We start from the raw sequence: 20,790 nt of genomic DNA, 5'->3' as shown, positions 1-20,790 counted from the left end.
TGCACCGGTCATCCGGTGGGCTCCGCATTTTTGACGTTTGGTTCTATGATGGTGGCACTTGTCATCTGGAAGGGCTCAGTTGTCCGGGCGCTAGGAGGTGTCGGACGTCCTGCCCTTGTTGGTCGTCCGGTCGCTGGATTCTTTGCCAGCTGGGCCTTGGACGAACTAGTTGACTCTCCAGGTGTTGGACGTCCGGTCCATGCCGGTCGTTCGGCGGCTGTAGGCTCCTGGCAATTCCTTCTCTTGGAGCTTGCACTTGGTATCCCTCGCTAGCTCATCTGTGGCTTCCCTTTAAGTACCTGATCACACATAGGGTTTCTGCTTGAGATAGTAACCATGTCTCACATGTGGAAAGGGGTAGTTAGAACAGGAACGAGTTCACCTTACTATCGATAGCCCTTGCTCGAGCTCTTGTCATTGGTCCATATGGTGTCGTAGGAGATGAAGGTAGTTCCATGGGGATGACTGTAGGAGGCTCCTCATCATGAGACTGGTTGCTTTCAGTTGTAATTCGATCACACAGGAGCACAATTTCAAATAGCGGAGATAGCATCCACTATTTGCGTCCAAAAAAGTGCTAGCGCAATAGCGTTCGCTATTGCTAAAATTAAATTTCATCACTTTTTGTTAATGATCTAGAAATAAAAACAATAATCTAGTGTTTTTACAAATCGACTACATGGACATAGTGTTCGCAATATCAACCGCTATTCACATTCCGCTACGCAAACCCAACCCGCTATCTGCTATTTAAAACCATGTGTAGGAGTCTATATAAATATATATATATATATATCGGTATATAAAGCATGATGTCCAGTCTTTCCCTTCAGGGGGCCCTGAGGACAAGAGCGCCACATCAAGGCGTGGATAGTGTGCTTTCTTGCAAGCATACACCCGCTGGATGCCCTCCAAGCACGTCTACCGCTTCCAGCGCCTCACCTGGGGGCTGGCATCTTGCGGACGGGCCACCGGACCAAAGAAGTTGGTCGGCAGCACTTCCGCCAGCCAGAGATGGATGCAAAGGTCCTCCAGCGTCGGCTTCCCCTAGGGCGCGCCCTCCACCCTCGTGGGCCCCTCGTGGCTCCCCTGACGCACTTCTTCCTCCTATATATACCCATATACCCTAAAACGAGCGGGGAGCAGAATAGATCGGGAGTTCCGCCGCCAGAAGCCTCCGTAGCCACCGAAAACCAATTAAGACCCGTTCTGGCACCCTGCCGGAGGGGGAATCCCTCTTCGGTTGCCATCTTCATCATCTCGGTGCTCTCCATGACGAGGAGGAGTAGTTCTCCCTCGGGGTTGAGGGTATGTACCAGTAGCTATGTGTTTGATCTCTCTCTCTCTCTCTCTCTCGTGTTCTTGAGGTGGTACGATCTTGATGTATCGCAAGCTTTGCTATTATAGTTGGATCTTATGATATTTCTCCCCCTCTACTCTCTTGTAATGGATTGAGTTTCCCCTTTGAAGTTATCTTATCGGATTGAGTCTTTAAAGATTTGAGAACACTTGATGTATGTCTTGCCATGCGTATCTGTGGTGACAATGGGATATCACGTGATTCACTTGATGAATGTTTTGGTGATCAAGTTGCGGGTTTTGCCCATGAACCTATGCATAGGGGTTGGCACACATTTTCGTCGTGATTCTCCGGTAGAAACTTTGGGGCACTGTTTGAGGTTCTATGTGTTGGTTGAATAGATGAATCTGAGATTGTGTGATGCATATCATATAATCATACCCATGGATACTTGAGGTGACATTGGAGTATCTAGGTGACATTAGGGTTCTGGTTGATTTGTGTCTTAAGGTGTTATTCTAGTACGAACTCTAGGGTTGTTTGTGACACCTATAGGAATAGCCCAACAGATTGATTGGAAAGAATAACTTTGAGGTGGTTTCATACCCTACCATAATCTCTTCGTTTGCTCTTTGCTATTAGTGACTTTGGAGTGACTCTCTGTTGCATGTTGAGGGATAGTTATGTGATCCAATTATGTTATTATTGTTGAGAGAACTTGCACTAGTGAAAGTATGAACCCTAGGCCTTGTTTCCTAGCATTGCAATACCGTTTGTGCTCACTTTTATCATTAGTTGCCTTGCTGTTTTTATATTTTTCAGATTACAAAAACCATTATCTACTATCCATATTGCACTTTATATATATCGGTATATAAAGCATGATGTCCAGTCTTTCCCTTCAGGGGGCCCTGAGGACAAGAGCGCCACATCAAGGCCTGGATAGTGTGCTTTCTTGCAAGCATACACCCGCTGGATGCCCTCCAAGCACGTGTACTGCTTCCAGCGCCTCACTTGGGGGCTGGCTTCTTGCGGACGGGACACCGGACCAAAGAAGTTGCTCGGCAGTGCTTCCGCCGGCCAGAGAAGGATGCAAAGGTCCTCCAGCGCCGGCTTCCCCTAGGGCGCGCCCTCCACCCTCGTAGGCCCCTCATGGCTCCCCTGACACACTTCTTCCTCCTATATATACCCATATACCCTAAAACGAGCGGGGAGCAGAATAGATCGGGAGTTCCACCGCCAGAAGCATCCGTAGCCACCGAAAACCAATTTAGACCCGTTCCGGCACCCTGACGGAGGGGGATTCCCTCTCCGGTGGCCATCTTCATCATCTCGGTGCTCTCCATGACATGGAGGAGTAGTTCTCCCTCGGGGTTGAGGGTATGTACCAGTAGCTATGTGTTTGATCTCTCTCTCTCTCTCGTGTTCTTGAGGTGGTACGATCTTGATGTATCGCGAGCTTTGCTATTATAGTTGGATCTTATGATGTTTCTCCACCTCTACTCACTTGTAATGGATTGAGTTTCCCCTTTGAAGTTATCTTATCGGATTGAGTCTTTAAAGATTTGAGAACACTTGATGTATGTCTTGCCGTGCGTATCTGTGGTGACAATGGGATATCACGTGATTCACTTGATGAATGTTTTGGTGATCAACTTGTGGGTTCCGCCCATGAACCTATGCATAGGGGTTGGCACATGTTTTCGTCGTGATTCTCCGGTAGAAACTTTGGGGCACTGTTTGATGTTCTATGTGTTGGTTGAATAGATGAATCTGAGATTGTGTGATGCATATCGTATAATCATACCCATGGATACTTGAGGTGACATTGGAGTATCTAGGTGACATTAGGGTTTTGGTTGATTTGTGTCTTAAGGTGTTATTCTAGTACGAACTCTAGGGCTGTTTGTGACACCTATAGGAATAGCCCAATAGATTGATTGGAAAGAATAACTTTGAGGTGGTTTCGTACCCTACCATAATCTCTTTGTTTGTTCTCTGCTATTAGTGACTTTCAAGTGACTCTTTCTTGCATGTTGAGGGATAGTTATGTGATCCAATTATGTTATTATTGTTGAGAGAACTTGCACTAGTGAAAGTATGAACCCTAGGCCTTGTTTCCTAGCATTGCGATACCTTTTGTGCTCACTTTTATCATTAGTTACCTTGCTGTTTTTATATTTTCAGATTACAAAAACCATTGTCTACTATCCATATGGCACTTGTATTACCATCTCTTCGCCGAACTAGTGCACCTATACAATTTACCATTGTATTGGGTGTGTTGGGGACACAAGAGACTCTTTGTTATTTGGTTGCAGGGTTGCTTAAGAGAGACTATCTTCATCCTACGCCTCCTACGGATTGATAAACCTTAGGTCATCCACTTGAGGAAAATTTGCTACTGTCCTACAAACCTCTGCACTTGGAGGCCCAACAACGTTTACAAGAAGAAGGTTGTGTAGTAGACATCACGGACTGCTAGGTCCGATCACACAGTCGGCGATGAGTGGAGGCAGCTAGTTGCAACACATGCAAAGCCCTAGTGACAGTGCCGACGCGATCAGCCAAATGAGTGTGCACACCCACCACAAAAAAGACACATCCATGACATGTTGGGCTGAATGAAAAATAATTATGCCATGCTTATGCCACTTCTATGATGACAATTCTGACAAAAGCATGTATCATCATACATGTGGTGGGCTACTACTTCTATGAAAAAAGTCATGACAGAAAAATGGACTTTTCGTCCTAGGCGGGCCGGGGAAGCACCTACATGACATTCTTTCGTGATAGAAGTGAGAGCGAAGAAAATTTTGGGGAGTTACCTATTACGGTGGGTGGTCGGGGCTGAGCGATGCACGGAGGTTTGCGTGTTTCTCTCATACACATACACGCATGTGTGTGAGGTTTTGGGCTCTAACTGAACCTGAGCGAGGCGTTCGCTTAATAAACCCTGGCGATTGCACTAGCTACGTTATTGAACCCGAGCGATCGAACCATGGCTGTTAACTGAACCTGAGCGATTCCTTCGTTGCTGCTACTAACTGAAGCCGATCAAACCCGCTGCATCTTGATGAACAGTGAACATTATTGGGGTTGGATGAACAGTTCCCGGTGGGGGTTGGATGAACATGACACCGTGGTAGTAGAGGTCGTTGTCGCTGGATGAACAGGACCCCGATCGAGGAGGCCGCCACACACACCTAAGACGGTTGGGGTGGATTAACAGGACGCCGTGGAGGGATGGTTGAACTGTAGCCAGTGCAGGGCTGGTTGAACAGGACCGCGTGGAGGGCTGGTTGAACAGTAGTCGGTGGAGGCTGGATGAACAGGACCCCATGGATGAACATCAGCTGGTGGAGGCTAGAGGAAGTCGATGTGGATGAACAGTAGCAGGTGGGGCTGGAGGAAGTCGACGGTGGATGAACAATAGCTCGTGGAGGCTGGAGCAAGCATTAGATGGTGGATGAATTGTAGCCCGTGGAGTCCAGTTTTGCGGTACGCCACACCCCTCCCAATGAACAGGACCCGGTTTCGACCGTAGGCGCTCCAACACAAGTTCGTTTCTTCCATTTTGTGGTACGCCACACACCTCCTTATCAACAGGATCCCGTTTCGACCATAGCCGATCGAACAGAAGGCCGTTTCCTCCATACCGTGGTACACCAAACCCTGTTTCATTTGTTCTGTCCAAGCCGGTTGGCTCCCAATGAACACGACACATTCCGACCCAGTCTATTGACTCCCGATGAACACGACGTTGTTTCTCTGTTCTGACCCAGTCAGAGGGCTGCCGATGAACAGGACGCCGTCCGTGTATGCGTTCGAGACCCCGCCCGTATGTACGTACTTAGTCGTATCTACTTTCTTGCAGCGTGGCTATACGTACATGTACACGACATAGATGGGACTGCCTGAATAACTACCGCTCCTTACTGGGCCATGGTTCATCGTGGCAGAAAGACCGATGGACCAGTATGTACGTACACGTTTGTGACTAGAATGACAACCCTACGTACGCTTTGACCGGGTGGGTCTCGGCTGTTAGGCAGGATAAGGAAACACTTCTTTGCGTGCGAAGATATTAATGGTGGGTCTGAGCTGATAGGGGGGATTTCTTTTTTTGCGCATAATAAGAAGGCACTTCCTTGCGTGTGAATATGTAGCCGGTGGGTCCATCTGTCAGCCTCACCGCGTACAGTCCTCTTTTGATGGTTGTTGTTCGTTGACCACGACGTGCGAACAAAACCAAGCGGTGGACGACAGTGAGGCAGGGAATGATGAGGAGCTTGGGAACACGCAGAGGGTAGTACAAGAGTTAACTGGTTCGGCTGTAGTGTGAGGCTGCCATCACCACGAAATAACAATGGGGGTGGGTGAGTAGAGGGATGGCCTGGCTAGTGATGGGAGTAGTAGGGGGTGGTGAGGCCTGCGCGGCAGTACAGCCCGCCACAGCAGGCAGGAGCACACGGTGGTTTGGACGGCTGGTGCAAGAAAATTAGAGCTTGAACAAGCAGGACGACCGTTGGATGCTAACAATCCAATGGTCACTGGTGATAGAATCCACAAGTCAGGTTCCAAATCTGGTGGGCCCTAGCTATCATCGGAGCACTCATTTGTTCACTTAATATGGAGGCACTTCCTTCCGTGCCAAGATATAGCTCATGGGTCCCAGCTGTCATGGGGAAGATTCACTCTTTTTGGCGTAATAAGGAGGTACTTGCTTGCGTGCGGCCATGGACCATGTGGGTCCCAACTGTCAGCCTCTCCATGTACATAGCTCTTCCAATCTTGTTGCTGGTTGACAATGTTGACCACGCCATGCCGAGAACACCAACGCGATGGACGAGAGCAAGACCCATGAAGGGAATGATCTTGAGGCGGCGAAGCCACAACAGTGGAGGGATGTGGGTGAGTAGAGGGATGCCCTTGCCAGTGGTGGGAATATTAGGGGCGGTGAGGCCTGCGTGGCAGCACAGCCGGCCATGGGTGGCGGTAGTAGGCGGTCCCACTGGCGCTGGATTTCGCGGCTGGAGCAATAAGATCAGAGATGGAAGAAACACGACGGCCGTTGGATTGACATCCAACAGTCACTTGTGCTAGAATCGTTTGTTGACGTATATAGTAAGTAAAAAATCTTGCATATGCATCAACTTAGTAGGCCAACAAGTCAGCCCATTCCTTATTTTTTTAATAATTTATAGCTCATTGCAAGTTCTTATGCAATTTATTGCAGTCCGTTTTTTTGTTGGCCAGGGCCAGGGTTAAAAATGTAAACAAAATTTCACATATTTTGGTGGGGTCCAAACTATTTTTAATACCAAAATATCAAGCCAGATTTAAAGTACTTTGAAGATATATTTAAATTAGGTTAAAGCCCAGTGAAATTGGAATCCGAAAATGTGAAGAAATTCAGAAATTTGAAAGTAATTGCCAATTTGTTGTGTGTCTTTTATATTTACAGCCCATTTCATATTACTTTTACAATTTGCAGCTCTCCTGAAAGAGTTGTAGCCAGCAGGGCAGAGAAAAATAAGTAGGCTTGGATTGGGTATTCTTCAGAAAAATAAACTACCCTAGCCATTTTCAGAAAGAAAAAATAGCTAGGCTGGTCATGTGGTGAACGTAAAATAGAAGCCTGGGATAGACGGGCCACAACCCAGTTGAAACCCTGCTCCATCTCAACAATAAAAAAACTGCTCGAGCAGCTACGTCCCAGGTGTCAGCTGATCTTGTGTTATTCTCTTGTCTATTGACTATACGCTGGCAATGTTGTGGGTCCCAGATGTCGGCAAACCACTAGGAGGAAGCATTTTCTTTTTCTATACGCTGGCAATGGAGTATATATAACAAAAAATGAGGAAGTTGCTTGCGTACGACCATGGACATGGTGGGTCCCTACTCTCATCCTCTCCACGTACAATCCTCTCCTCATTCCTCTTGTTTGTTGACCATGTTGACAACTCAAGAGGGCGGCGCCGCGGCGAGCGCACCAAAGCGCACGGAGGACGACGACGAGGCCTGACACGTCGGCGTTAACGTTTAGGAGACGGTGGGCCTGCCATGGGAGGCAGAAGCAGGCGGCCCCACTAGTGCTGGTTTGGTTTTGGCGGCTGGAGTAATTCAAGACTGAAGAAACAGGATAGACTGTAAAAGCAGCAGGTGTACTTAACAACCTTAACTGAAACCAGTGGGGGCACTTAACAACCATAGCTGAAAGCAGTCTAAGTACTTATACAGGTTCAACCGTACAAAGCACGCCTCGAATAGTGGTGCTTTACCTACAGTTAAGCAAGGGTGAGGCTACCAAGCCCCATGACAACGTCGAGGTGCCACCTCGCGCATCCACAACCTTTTGAAAGTGGCTTCATCTCACAATGTTGTCAATAAACAAGATATTCGCTTTTGAGCCATGGAAAAGCATGAGCATAACCTTCTGTCCTATTCTCCAAGATGGACGGGCCTTCATTATATGAGACTACCCATGAATAATTATCTTTTCACCTCCAAGGGAAATGGACTAGGTTGACATAAAGATCATGTTGTGACCAAGCACAAGTCTGACCCAACCATGGCCAGGCATATGTATAGGAACAATAGAACTGGGCAGTTTCTGTTTCAAGAAGATCATAGCTGTAAAACTGTGTATAAGCAAGAGTTTATGAACAATATATATAATAAAAAAAGATCATACCATAAGTTTCTTGGTACAGGTGGACCTGTTCAACGCGTGCACCAGTGGCACACATATCCCACATGGCCTTCCACCATTGAAACGCTCCACAAGGACCTCAAGACGATCAATAAAGTGTAGGAACTGGTGGATGTCGTCCCAGTCAACTTCAATGACATCATTAATAGGCGAGTTCTTATATAATAACAAACGAGTAGTGTGCTGAACTTTGAAATAACGTACACGTGCCCCCAATTATAAGAAATATTAGTTAGAAGTAACATCTTCGTGAGAGAAGGGAATCACAAATTGTTGCTACTTCTAAACTCAAATTGGGTTAGTTAGACAAAATAGGTGGATTAACAAGTAATCAAGGCAACATGCAAGAACCAGATAAAAAACTAACGTGGATGAACTACTAGAACAACGTCGTGGTGGAAGATCACAATGAAGTTGAGACCAGGTTCTCCTATTTCCATCAACATTCATGTGCCAACTTTCAGTCTGTAACACATGAGAAAGTTTATCCAAGTTCGTCCATAAAAACAGTGATCTTCTTGGTTAATGAACCCAACTTAGAACTTATATACATGGCTTGTCTTCAATGTGACCATTAAACTGGTGTATCCAGTTATGGCAAGGCCGGCCATCTTGAGTACATGTGTTCTTGTAGAGCAAGGAATGCACTGTAATAAAAATATTATGAGAACACAATGTATTCACTATCCAAATCTAGAAATAATTTCCTATTTCATGTCAGTGTTGACCATTTTACTAGTACCTTTGATCCAAATATAGAAATCCAAATTTCCAAATTAGTCGACAACATGTTCAAAACCCCCACCCTCCCGGATATAAAAGAGGATTCTAGGAACATATTTTGCGTGTCTTAAAATCCTGTGTTAGGATCAGAAGGAAAAAGTGTGGAGTCTCGTCGAGGGTGCAGAAACCTGTAGGGTCCTTGCACTTTTGGGCACTTCAAATGAAACACACTATATTCAGTAGGTAGAAAAAGGCATCAACGGCGGCGGCAACCATCCTAGGATTACCCGCGACCAAGGGACTAGGATTTATCGGGGATGGATGAAGAATTCGTACCTGGTTCTCCATGAGAAAACCCCATGCAATCGCCAAGCGGGGGTTTTCTCTGAAGAAGCAGGCGAGGGAGACGGGGATTCAGGCCTAGTGAAATATTGTTGTTTCGTTTGTCCAGCTTACAACTACTGCTAGAAAGGTTTTTTTGTGATTTGATGGCTCATTGGGCATTACTGCGGCGCTACGACTAGGGTGAGTCTATCGTGCAGTTGGGTACTCTAATTTGGTGCATGACATGTGGACCCCGTTGCTCGATGCCCCGCATATCATCGAAATGAAGTACAAAGGGAGGAGTAACTAGTTACACATAAATATATTTTTGATAGAGAGATACTCCCTCCGTAAACAAATATAAAAAACTTTTATATCACAACTTTATACATAAGAACCCCGCAATAATATACATAACAAATATCAAGGGGAATATATATAACATAATATGGGGGTTCAGATGAGCATATAGTACTCAGATAGGTGATGGTTCTGGACATTGGGCCACAGGCTGGTGGGCCTGCATGTTTGGGGGCCCATGTGTTTTAACTCAGCGAATTCATATTACAAGGGATTAGTACGTCACTTGTTTTAGATGTTGTAGCAAGGCAAATACAGAAAATTAAATAAAGTACAACACCTGTTAGAATGAAATCGAACGACAGTTCCTAACCAGTAGTTAGAGTTGCAATTCTTTCATGATATTCTACATGATAAATAATATTGTCGTACTACTTATACACACAGGACACTTGTTTCCCCATCCATATTATTACATCAAAAGCTCTTGGAGGATAGATCAGTTCGGCAGTTGCGTGCTGCTACTGAAGAATTTCAAAGTTGATTGGGACCAGCTCTCCTTGCTGAGAAAGTTCGATTTTGACATCGTCCAATACCGCAAGATTTGAGAGAGTTTTGAACCTTGACCATCCTTTAGCATCAATCATCATGTGACCATCCTTTGTACTTACGGTATAATGAGCAGGTTCATTCACAGCAAGGTTGCGCATGGTAAGAGAAACTTGGCCACAGTCGCCCGGATTGTTGAACGACTGCCTCGTTGCTCTAGGAATTCTCTGTTTTCAAACAAGAAGACATACACAAACAGTTAGATCAACACAGTGAATCATGTGCAACAACATGGAAAGAAAAAAGAACGAAGCGCTTGGGCTGCCAATGCTTACCAAGAAGGTGGAGATGTCGGTTTTTGTAAGGACTCTGGTATATGCATTGCGAACTGCAGCCTAGTCTATTGTCGGTGCAACTGCTGGTTCCATTGCCGCTGCATGGGCCATAGCATATGCAAGTGCAACTTCAAGTCTTGGTGTAGGTGCTGGAGCCATTGCTGGTGCCCATGCCGGTGCGACTAGTAGTGCCGCCGCTGCTGGAGATGGTGCTCCTTGTGGAGCTGGTGCCCGTGTCGGCGCCCGATCCTCCGTTAGATCCGCTGACGCGGTCGGTGCCCAATCCTCTGGTGGATCAGACCGAGCTGCTGCCACTGTTAGTGCTAGAGCCAGTGCTGTTGGACAGGTGTCAGTGCTCGATCCGATGTTGAAGGTGGTACCGATGTGCGAGACAGCAGCGAACATCTCTGGTCTGCTATGATTTCATACTTCAGTTTTCTAACTTCACTAGGCTCCATGACCTTGATCCAGTATTTTTCTTCATTTCTTTTAACCATGAGAAGGACTAATTGTAGCATGTTTGTTAAAGCAATCTATAGTTCATCATAGGGCTTCAGATTTAACTCAGACAACAGACTGATCCAATTGTGTCCAGTAATATAAGTGATGGATAGTGCCTTCATTACTGACACGACATAACAAGTGAAACCTACAAAAATAACCATCATAGAGCAAACCAAACGGTTTATTCTATAATGAATGTGACATGGCAAAACCTGCATCATAAAATTGCAGCAAAAGTAAGAAAACATGACAGTAAATCAATAAGATTTAGACAGTAAATCAGTAAGATTTACTTGATGTGACATGAGTGAATCCTTACTAGGAAATCACTATGTTCAAGTTCTAAATTGACAGTTGATCATCCAATTACGAGTGGCATGTAGGGCCCCCACTTACTCCCACAAGCAGGACAGTCCAAAGTTCGTGACAAATCGTATGGACCGAACATCCATAGGACTGGAAATCCTGGTCGGTGCGATAAACCCTGCAATGCATACAGATATTGGAGTGTAACCATAATTGATAAACTGTCATCACAAAAAATATGATCCAGATACTTCAAAATATACAGACTAAATTGAGTGGACAGACATTAACATAGATTGTTCTCAGGACTCACCACACAACAAAAGCGGCAGTACTAAACAATACAGGGTTCACACACACAAATCAAGTACTGAACAATAGTACTTACTACAGACAAGCAAAGTTGCACTAATTAAACTCTGCAGTCTATTTCTTGCCACCAACCTACGGGATGTACGCCACATAACATACTAGGCCATGGACTTCGTGAGAGATATCTACTTTCACCATTGCCATTTCGTCAACCATGGGGAACCTAGCAGAGTGGTCTTTCCGCTCATAAACATGACGATGAAGACAGTCTGCATCAGATTTGTCGCAAAGGTTTACAAGAACCACACCCTTCGTTATTGAAGGCACAACTAGGAAATTGTTGTGGTGAAGTGCAGCCTCGAGAACATGCCGGACAACAATGCTACCGGAAAACATGTGGCGACAAGGACACAACAGCTAGATAGTTTAGTAGTAGAACTCCTCAGGTCTTCCAGTTCACACGGCATGACTCTGAGAACTTCATATCCGCCGTGGAATATTTTCTTACTACCCCCGTTTAGAAATATAAGGATATTTTCGATATTTTACTTGATATAAGACTACATATACGCACAGAAATGAGTGAACAAAGACGCTAGAACATGTCTTCAAAGGCATCAGAGCATAGGGATTACTTGTAATATCCATAACACAAGTTATTAACGCTACTATAATCTCTTCAAAAGTCATGAGAGCTAAAATCTTGCATTTCCTACATCTAGTATTGATGTTCATAAAGTAGTTGAAAGTAATCTATAAGAAATTAGTGTTATGTGCAATAATAATATCTATGTCAACCTCTCGCATGTTTTGGTCAAAAGAGCAATTTAGAACCGCCATTTGGCACACAAAAATCACATGCAAGATCACGCAGAAAGTTATACTACTAGTACTATTACTGCGTGTTAGATGAAAAAACACTATCAAGATCGCCAAAAAGATTGTCAAGACGAGATATTATCTGGACTTGCTTAACGAGGGATCCCGGAGAGGGGGGCTTGGACAGGGCGATGGCCTTGAGCTTGTGCACGGTAGTCTCAGTGGGGTGGTTGTGCTTCTTCGTACCCTGAGCCTTGCGGTTTTGGCTAGAGCCATAGACATCTCTTCACTTGGTGCTCCAGGGTCCATCAAGAAACTCTCAAATAGAAATAAAAGAAAAGAAACCGTAATCACAATCCCAAAAGAAGAATAGAGAGGGAGTTATAGGATCAGTCTCGGGGTTGCAAGACCGGGCCTTGGCCCGAAGCAACACCATTGATGCGCTCACCTTTCCTTCTTTGTGAGAGAAGAACAATGGCAGAAGCATGTTGGGGTTTTCTTGAAGAAATGAGGAACAAGATGAGGGAGAAGCGAGTTGGGGTTTTCTTCAAGAGAGGAAGATGAGGGAGAAGAGTGAAATGATGGTTTCTTCGTCCGTCCAACTTACTGCTGAAAAGGTGGGGGTTTTGTGATTTGACGACTTATTGGGCATTACTGTGGCGCTTCGACCGGTGTACTCTACTATGCACTTGTGCACTCTAGTACAGAGTAATTTAGTGCATGGCAAATAGACCCTGATACTGGCTGTCCCACACATCGGTGAAAGTGAGTAGCAAGGTTCCCGACGACCGTCAAGGAGGATCCGCATGGTAGAGCTTGTCCACAGTTTCGGAAGAAGAAAACTGATTACAACAAGTGTTTCCGCTATTACGATGGAGGAGTGCGAAACACGACAACCACTTGAAATTACACAATACTCCTACTACTAGGCATGGGCAGTGGTTCATACGTCGGTACTATATAATCTTGTTGCTAGTGTAGTAAGATATGACGATAACAAATGATGTTGTGCGCATGTCAATTATATGAACACTAAAGTAAAATACCCCTTTTTGACTGTCCGATCGAGAATGAACGGTGAGATCAATGTTAACATAACTAGGTCTATAGCGCACGGAGAGTACGGTTGATGTGGAGCATCCCACGGTCATTCCCTTGGACCTACCTACGTCTCCCACGACCCCACTCGGACCTATGACAAGAGCTCGAGCAAGGGCTATTGCCACTATGGTGAACTCGCTCCTCTCTGAACTACCACTTGCTACATGTGAGACATGGCTACTACTTCAAGCGAAAACCCAATGTGTAATTAGGTATCTAGAGGGAAGCCACAGAACCAATACACCCAACGGACGAGCTAGCGAGGACATCAAGTACATGGAACAAGAAGAAGAGATGCCAGAAAATCTCCAACCACCGGACCATGCCGGACGTCCGACACCTGAAGTGCCAACCAGGCAGCCAAGTCCTAGCTAGTGAATGCTAAGCAGCCGGATAACCGACGTGGACCGGACGTCCGACACCTCCAAACCTCCGGACAATCGGTGTCACACAATAGAATGGAAATTATCAGAAGTTTGAAGTCTATGGACGACCGGCAACCAGACGTCTGACGTCCTCCAGAAATCCGACGCCACCTGATCAGAGCCGAAATGTCGAACGTCCGACTGCTACCGGACGTCCGGAACCTCATGAGCCACCAACGTCCGGTAGCTGCCGGACGACCGACGCCTGTCTGCACAAAGTGTGTTGGGCTGAGGCCCATCTACCCCTTCATCCAATTAGACCATATATACTCCTCCTCCTCCCTCTTTCTATGGTTAGCAAAGGATTAGCTCATTTGAGACATAGAGATTTGCTCATCCACTTGATACCTTGTCTATAGGAGACCACGACCTCTACGGAGAAGATCCCCCAAGCGGATTCAATACCCCTCACGAGAAGACCACTCAAGACCTCCTCACGGAGAATAACTACCGCCTCTTTTATCGTCCTTTGTTGTGTTTGGATCTTGCATCACTCTTTATGTTCATAGATCTAGCACATGTGTGAATGTTCTCGTTGATTTGAGTGTTCTCCCCTCATGTTCTTCGTGTTATTGGTAAGATCCACACCATTTCGTGAAAGATCAGCCTTAGGGTATCCACCCTACATCATCTTGGTATCATGAGCCTTGGTTGATCATGAATTTGGAGCCCTACCCTTTGTTTTCTAGCCTAGTTTTGTTGATTTTGTCCCAAATTCGAAAATTCCCCACCAAAAATAGCCTCAATATTTTTGTGATTTGTTGGTTTTCATTAAGTTTTGTTTGATTTGATCCGTGGATTTCGTGTGTAGCAGGTAGATCTAGATTTGCCTCATCTTTTCCCCTTCTTCATCCAGAAATTCATCCAATTTTGCCCAAATTTTACCACTCCACCTCGAACCCTAGAGTTCATCCCATGCCCGAAATCGCCCAGGCACCGGACGTCTCACAAGTATCGGACATACGATGACCACCGGTCGTCCGACCCAGACCGGACGTCCGACCCAGACCGGACGTCCGACGAACCCTGATGAAACAAAACTTTGTTCACTCCCCCGACCCATTTCCACTTATGCATACGCAACCCCTGATTCCACTACCACTTTCGCATATGCACTTCCATACCACCACCGCTCTCCGCAACCACCACCACTTTCCCACTACCAACTCCGACAAATTTTGCCACTTTTTTCTTTGAGAATTTGAGTTGCGATTCTCGTTTCCTTACTTGTTTCAGCTACTTAGGGACTATTCGTCATTGACATCACCGCCGCTCATCTTCGTCATCGACATCGACCACGTCACCATTTTGACACCTCGACCATAAGCAAGAACGGTAACCTCTATATCACCTTGGTATCGTGGTATCCCTTCAATGTGCATTCATTCTTTCCTTTGCATTGATAACCCCATAGCCTATTTTGCATACCTTTCCTATCAAGACTAGTCATTGAGTATTGCCGACAACGTTACTTGTGCACATTAGTGATCATAGTCCTCATAGCATACATACCATATCATCTTGGTACAATCATCTTGATATCATATCTTGTGTCACAATGTTTTCACCGCATATACACGATTTCTATCTTGGTTCGTGAAGTTTTACATAAGAGGCCAAAGAAAGAGCTCAAAAGAGAAAGAGCCAAACAAGCTTTTAAGAAAAAGGAGATGATAAGCAGAGAGCTTTTAAGCAGAGAGCTTTTAAGCAAGAACCATAGCATCATACTATATTAACATTGTCATACTCTATCATCTTGAATCATATCATCAGAACACCATACATATAGCATACTTGGGATAGAAGTCGTTGCATTTTGCTTAGTAGGTTGTGCCCAAGTCTCGTATCCACCTATTGTGCAATCGAGTTGTCGTCTATCTAGCGTTGTGCAACAATAGCATTTTTGTGGATCCCACATCTTGGCTCATTCCTTGGTTGCATGACCCCATCTATCTATTTGTGTGTGTTTCCGTGTGCCATATCTTGCTATTGGTCTACTTGTTGCATTTGCAAATTTCTGAATCTTTTCCAACATTATTGAGTCTTGCTAATATTTGCATCAAAATTTATGCCACCATCCTAACCAAGATCCACCAAAGGCTTTATTTGTGTAGGTGTGAGAGATTGACGAGATACGATACCAATTGTGATATTTCCTTGTTACATCATTGAGTGATCTTGATCCATTCTCAAGATCGGTCAAGGTACATTTGGTATTGTTCTTATCTTTCCTCCACTCACACATTTACTTGAAATGATGGATAGGCCAACTACTTGATAGAGACAAAGGTGTCCCGATGTTTCAATGAGATGGTGGCTATCATTTTCTATGGGAGTCGACCTTGACGATCCGACTACGAACGTGCAAGACGTCGCGCCTTAGCAATCGCTAAACCAACTTCCGAGGGGTTATTGACCATGCCGGAGCATGATGAACCTGACCACGAGGGTCTGTTTCCGGTGAGCAAATGAATAACAAGCAAGAAACTGAGATTGCAATATGGATATTGCAAATATAAGATGAAAGCTTTATTGATCAATGTGGGGTTCTGTGACGTCTTGGTCTGGTCGCTGAACACAAACGAAGTACGCGAAGTTGGAGCTATGGCGAACTTTTGATCTAAACAATACCCAAAGTCTAAATGACGCCATAAGGGCTGTATATACGGAGGAAGAGGGGGGAATTTCGTGGCCCTTGGGGGAGGGGGTCCGAAACCAACCCTAACTCTTGTTTCCCCACACATACGGACTCTAAAAACAGCCTATACTTAAGTATTTCAAAAATACATGGGCCTAGCCGAATAATAAGGTGACGTAGCACCTAGAATAGCCTCTAGACGAAATTTATGAAGTGGCATCTTGTATCAAAAGTTCTTGATCCCCTTATGGTGGATGCAAAGTCCGGAAATCATCACTTGTAACTCCGTTCTTGATCCCCTTGCGCATGCCATCATCTCCATGTTTGAACTTGTTCCAAGGTTCATCTTTCTTGTCCAAGCTAGGCCCTTCATTTGTAAGAAAAACAAATGTATCCAATTTAGGCAGCATCATATTGTCATGAACATTAGAATCGTTACCAAGAAATGGAAGTACCTGATAATTCAATTAGCTTGTGCGAGCTCTAGTAATTGGTCCAGTATGTATAGCAACAGGGGCTGTGGGTGTAACAGTGGTATTGATGTCCTCATCATCTTCCCCTTCTTGAAATGAAGTCGTCCTTGATGAAAGCTCATCTTCCTCACCCAAATAAGGCTTCAAATTTACAATGTTAAAAGTGGGACTAACCCCAAAATCTGCAGGCAGCTCAAGTTTATATGCATTATCATTTATTTTCTCTAAAACCTTAAAAGGACCATCAACACGTGGCATTAGCTTTGATTTGCACAAATTAGGAAATCTATCCTTACGCAAATGTAACCAAACAAGATCTGCAGGTGCAAACACAACATGTTTTCTACCCTTATCTCCAGCAAGTTTATATTTAGCATTCATACGCTCAATGTTTTCCTTAGTTAACTCATGCATTTTCAAAATTAATTCAACACGTTCTTTAGCATCAAAATTAACCTTCTCCAAAGATGGAAGAGGCAACAAATCAATAGCTGCACGAGGTAGGAAACCATACACAATTTCAAAAGGGCACATCTTAGTAGTATAATGCAATGAATGATTATAAGCAAATTCAATATGAGGCAAGCATTTTTCCCACATTTTCTTATTTTTCTTCAAAACAACCCTAAGCATAGTAGACAATGTTCTATTGACTACTTCAGTTTGTCCATTAGTTTATGGGTGACAAGTAGTACTAAAAAGCAGTTTAGTCCCCAAATTAGCCCATAAACATCTCCAAAAGTGGCTAAGAAATTTAGTATCACGATCTGAAACAATAGTATTTGGCAGACCGTGCAACCGAATAATTTCACGAAAGAACAAATCAGCAACATTAACAACATCATCACTTTTACGACATGGTATAAAGTGTGCCATTTTGAGAATCTATCCACGAAAATAAATATGCTATCCCTCCCCTTCTTTTTTCGAGGTAAACCTAAAACAATGTCCATAGATGTATCCTCCCAAGGAACACTAGGTATAGGCAAATGCATATATAAACATGAGGATTGAGTCGTGACTTAGCTTTTTGACATGTAGTGCAGCGAGCAACAAAATGCTCAACATCCCGCCTCATCTTTTGACAAAAGAACTGTGTAGCAACTATATCCTCCGTCTTCTTGATGGCAAAGTGTCCCATTAATCCTCCTCCACGTGCCTCCTACAACAACAAAAGATGGACAGAGCTAGCTGGAATGCATAGCTTGTTAGCACAAAACACAAATCCATCATTAAGAACGAACTTGTTCCAAGTTCTCCCTTCCTTACAATTCTGCAATACATCTTTATATTCAGCATCATGCATATATTGATCTTTGATGGTCTCCAAACCAAATATTTTAAAGTCAATTTGTGAAAGCATAGTATAACGACGAGACAAAGCATCATCAATAACATTTTCTTTACCCTTCTTGTGTTTAATGACATAAGGGAAAGTCTCAATGAATTCAACCCATTTAGCATGTCTACGGTTTACTTTTGCTTCACTTTCAATGTGTTTCAAAGATGATCTCTCACTAAATTTCAAGGTATAACTGTTCTCCCTGAGTATGCACCGTTGCTACAGTGCGTCGTGCCAAGACACCACGTGATGATCAGATGCGATGAGCTCTACGTTCACATACAACAGGTGCAAGCCAGTTTTGCACATGCAGAATACTCGGGTTAAACTTGACGAGCCTAGCATATGAAGATATGGCATCGGAACACTGAGACTGAATGGTCGAGTGTGAATCATATAGTACATATGATCAACATAGTGATGTTCACCATTGAAAACTACTCCATCTCACGTGATGATTGAACATGGTTTAGTTGATATGGATCACGTGATCACTTAGATGATTAGAGGGATGTCTGTCTAAGTGGGAGTTCTTAAGTAATATGATTAATTGAACTTTAATTTATCATGAACTTAGTACCTGATAGTATTTTACATGTCTATGTTGTTGTAGATAGATGGCCCGTGCTATTGTTCTGTTGAATTTTAATGCGTTCCTTAAGAAAGCAAAGTTGAAAGATGATGGTAGCAATTACATAGACTGGGTCCGTAACTTGAGGATTATCCTCATTGCTGCAAAGAAGAATTACGTCCTAGAAGCACCACTAGGTGCCAAACCCGCTGCAGGAGCAATGTCAGATGTTATGAACGTCTGGCAGAGCAAAGCTGATGACTACTCGATAGTTCAGTGTGCCATGCTTTACGGCTTAGAACCGGGACTTCAATGACATTTTGAACGTCATGGAGCATATGAGATGTTCCACGAGTTGAAGTTAGTATTTCAAGCAAATGTCCGGATTGAGAGATATGAAGTCTCCAATAAGTTCTATAGCTACAAGATGGAGGAGAATAGTTCTGCCAGTGAACATATACGCAGAATGTCTGGGTACCACAACCACTTGACTCAACTTGGAGTTAATCTTCCTGATGGTAGTGTCATTGACAGAGTTCTTCAATCACTACCACCAAGATACAAGAGCTTCGTGATGAACTATAATATGCAAGGGATGAATAAGACAATTCCCGAGCTCTTCGCAATGCTAAAGGCTGCAGAGGTAGAAATCAAGAAGGAGCATCAAGTGTTGATGGTCAACAAGACCACCAGTTTCAAGAAAAAGGGTAAAGGGAAGAAAGGGAACTTCAGGAAGAACGACAAGCAAGTTGCTGCTCAGGTGAAGAAGCCCAAGTCTGGTCCTAAGCCTGAGACTGAGTGATTCTACTGCAAAGGGACTAGTCACTGGAAGCGGAACTGCCCTAAGTATTTGGCGGATAAGAAGGATGCACTACTAGGGAAAAGGCTACTAGTAGCGCGGGTAAATTAGCTACTAGTAGCACGGGTATGCGCGCTACTAGTATCGCGCTACAGCTGAAAGTTAGTAGTAGCGCGGGTAGCACCCACGCTACTGCTATTATAGACCCGCGCTACTACTAACATAATAGTAGTGGCGTTTCTTGAGTACCAACACTACTAGTATACTAAATACTAGTAGCGCACAATTTTTTCCACGCTACTACTAACTTATTAGAAATTAAAAAAAATCAACCAATTTCATTCTATCACACAGTTGCCGTATCTACTATCACACAGTTCCTCATTGTAGCCACAACTCATGCATAATTCCTATCCTTTATATGTGTAAGAGTATAAATTGTACACAGTTCCTCATTGTAGCCATAACTCATGCATAATTCCTATCCTTTATAGGCGTAAGAGTATAAACTATGCGTGGAAGCTACATACGTAAGTGGTGCTTGCCATGCAAATTCAGAATTTTACCACTACTTCTAGATGCCAGAGAATGAGACACGTTAGTTGTTATGGTCCGATCAAAATATTGGATCACTCGTCAATGTGCGGCGCCTGCCCGGACTGATCTTGTGACCTGCAGCTGCGACGAAACACACTGGGCAGCCTCGACGAGCCGCACCTGACGGACAGCAGCCGCCGTTGTGACGCCGTCACGTCCCTCACCCTAGCCCTCAGCTCCAGCAGGCATCGGTCGATGTTGTCCTCGTGCCTCGCCACCAACGGACAGAGGAAGCCTTCGTACACGTGCCCCGCACCCTGAAACCCGAACACCATTAAGATTCAGATTCAGAATTGGCCACATACCGAATCAAGTGTATCTAAATGTTGATCATCTCTCGGGCTCGGGGTGTCTGGTCGACTGCTTACCCGTGTGTTGTGGTGCTAGAGGTAGAGGACGAGCATCAACTTCACCTCTCCATACATCGGCAGCCACGACACCATCCGGTCCATGAACCTCTCGACGACCGTCAGCATCGCCACTAGAACCCCGCAACATTACCAACAGAGGTTCAAAATCTTCAGATTCTATAGAAGAACGACACAGAAAAACAACGCGGTACATGTCGGTGCCAATGTGCTACAAATTTTTCCCGAGATTCTTATTTAAGCCGTAATGCACAACTGAACTACACACTGAAGCAGCACATACCTA

Source organism: Triticum aestivum, chromosome 3A, assembly GCF_018294505.1.
Source record: "Triticum aestivum cultivar Chinese Spring chromosome 3A, IWGSC CS RefSeq v2.1, whole genome shotgun sequence".
Lineage (NCBI taxonomy): Eukaryota > Viridiplantae > Streptophyta > Magnoliopsida > Poales > Poaceae > Triticum > Triticum aestivum.
This window is presented reverse-complemented; position numbering follows the sequence as displayed.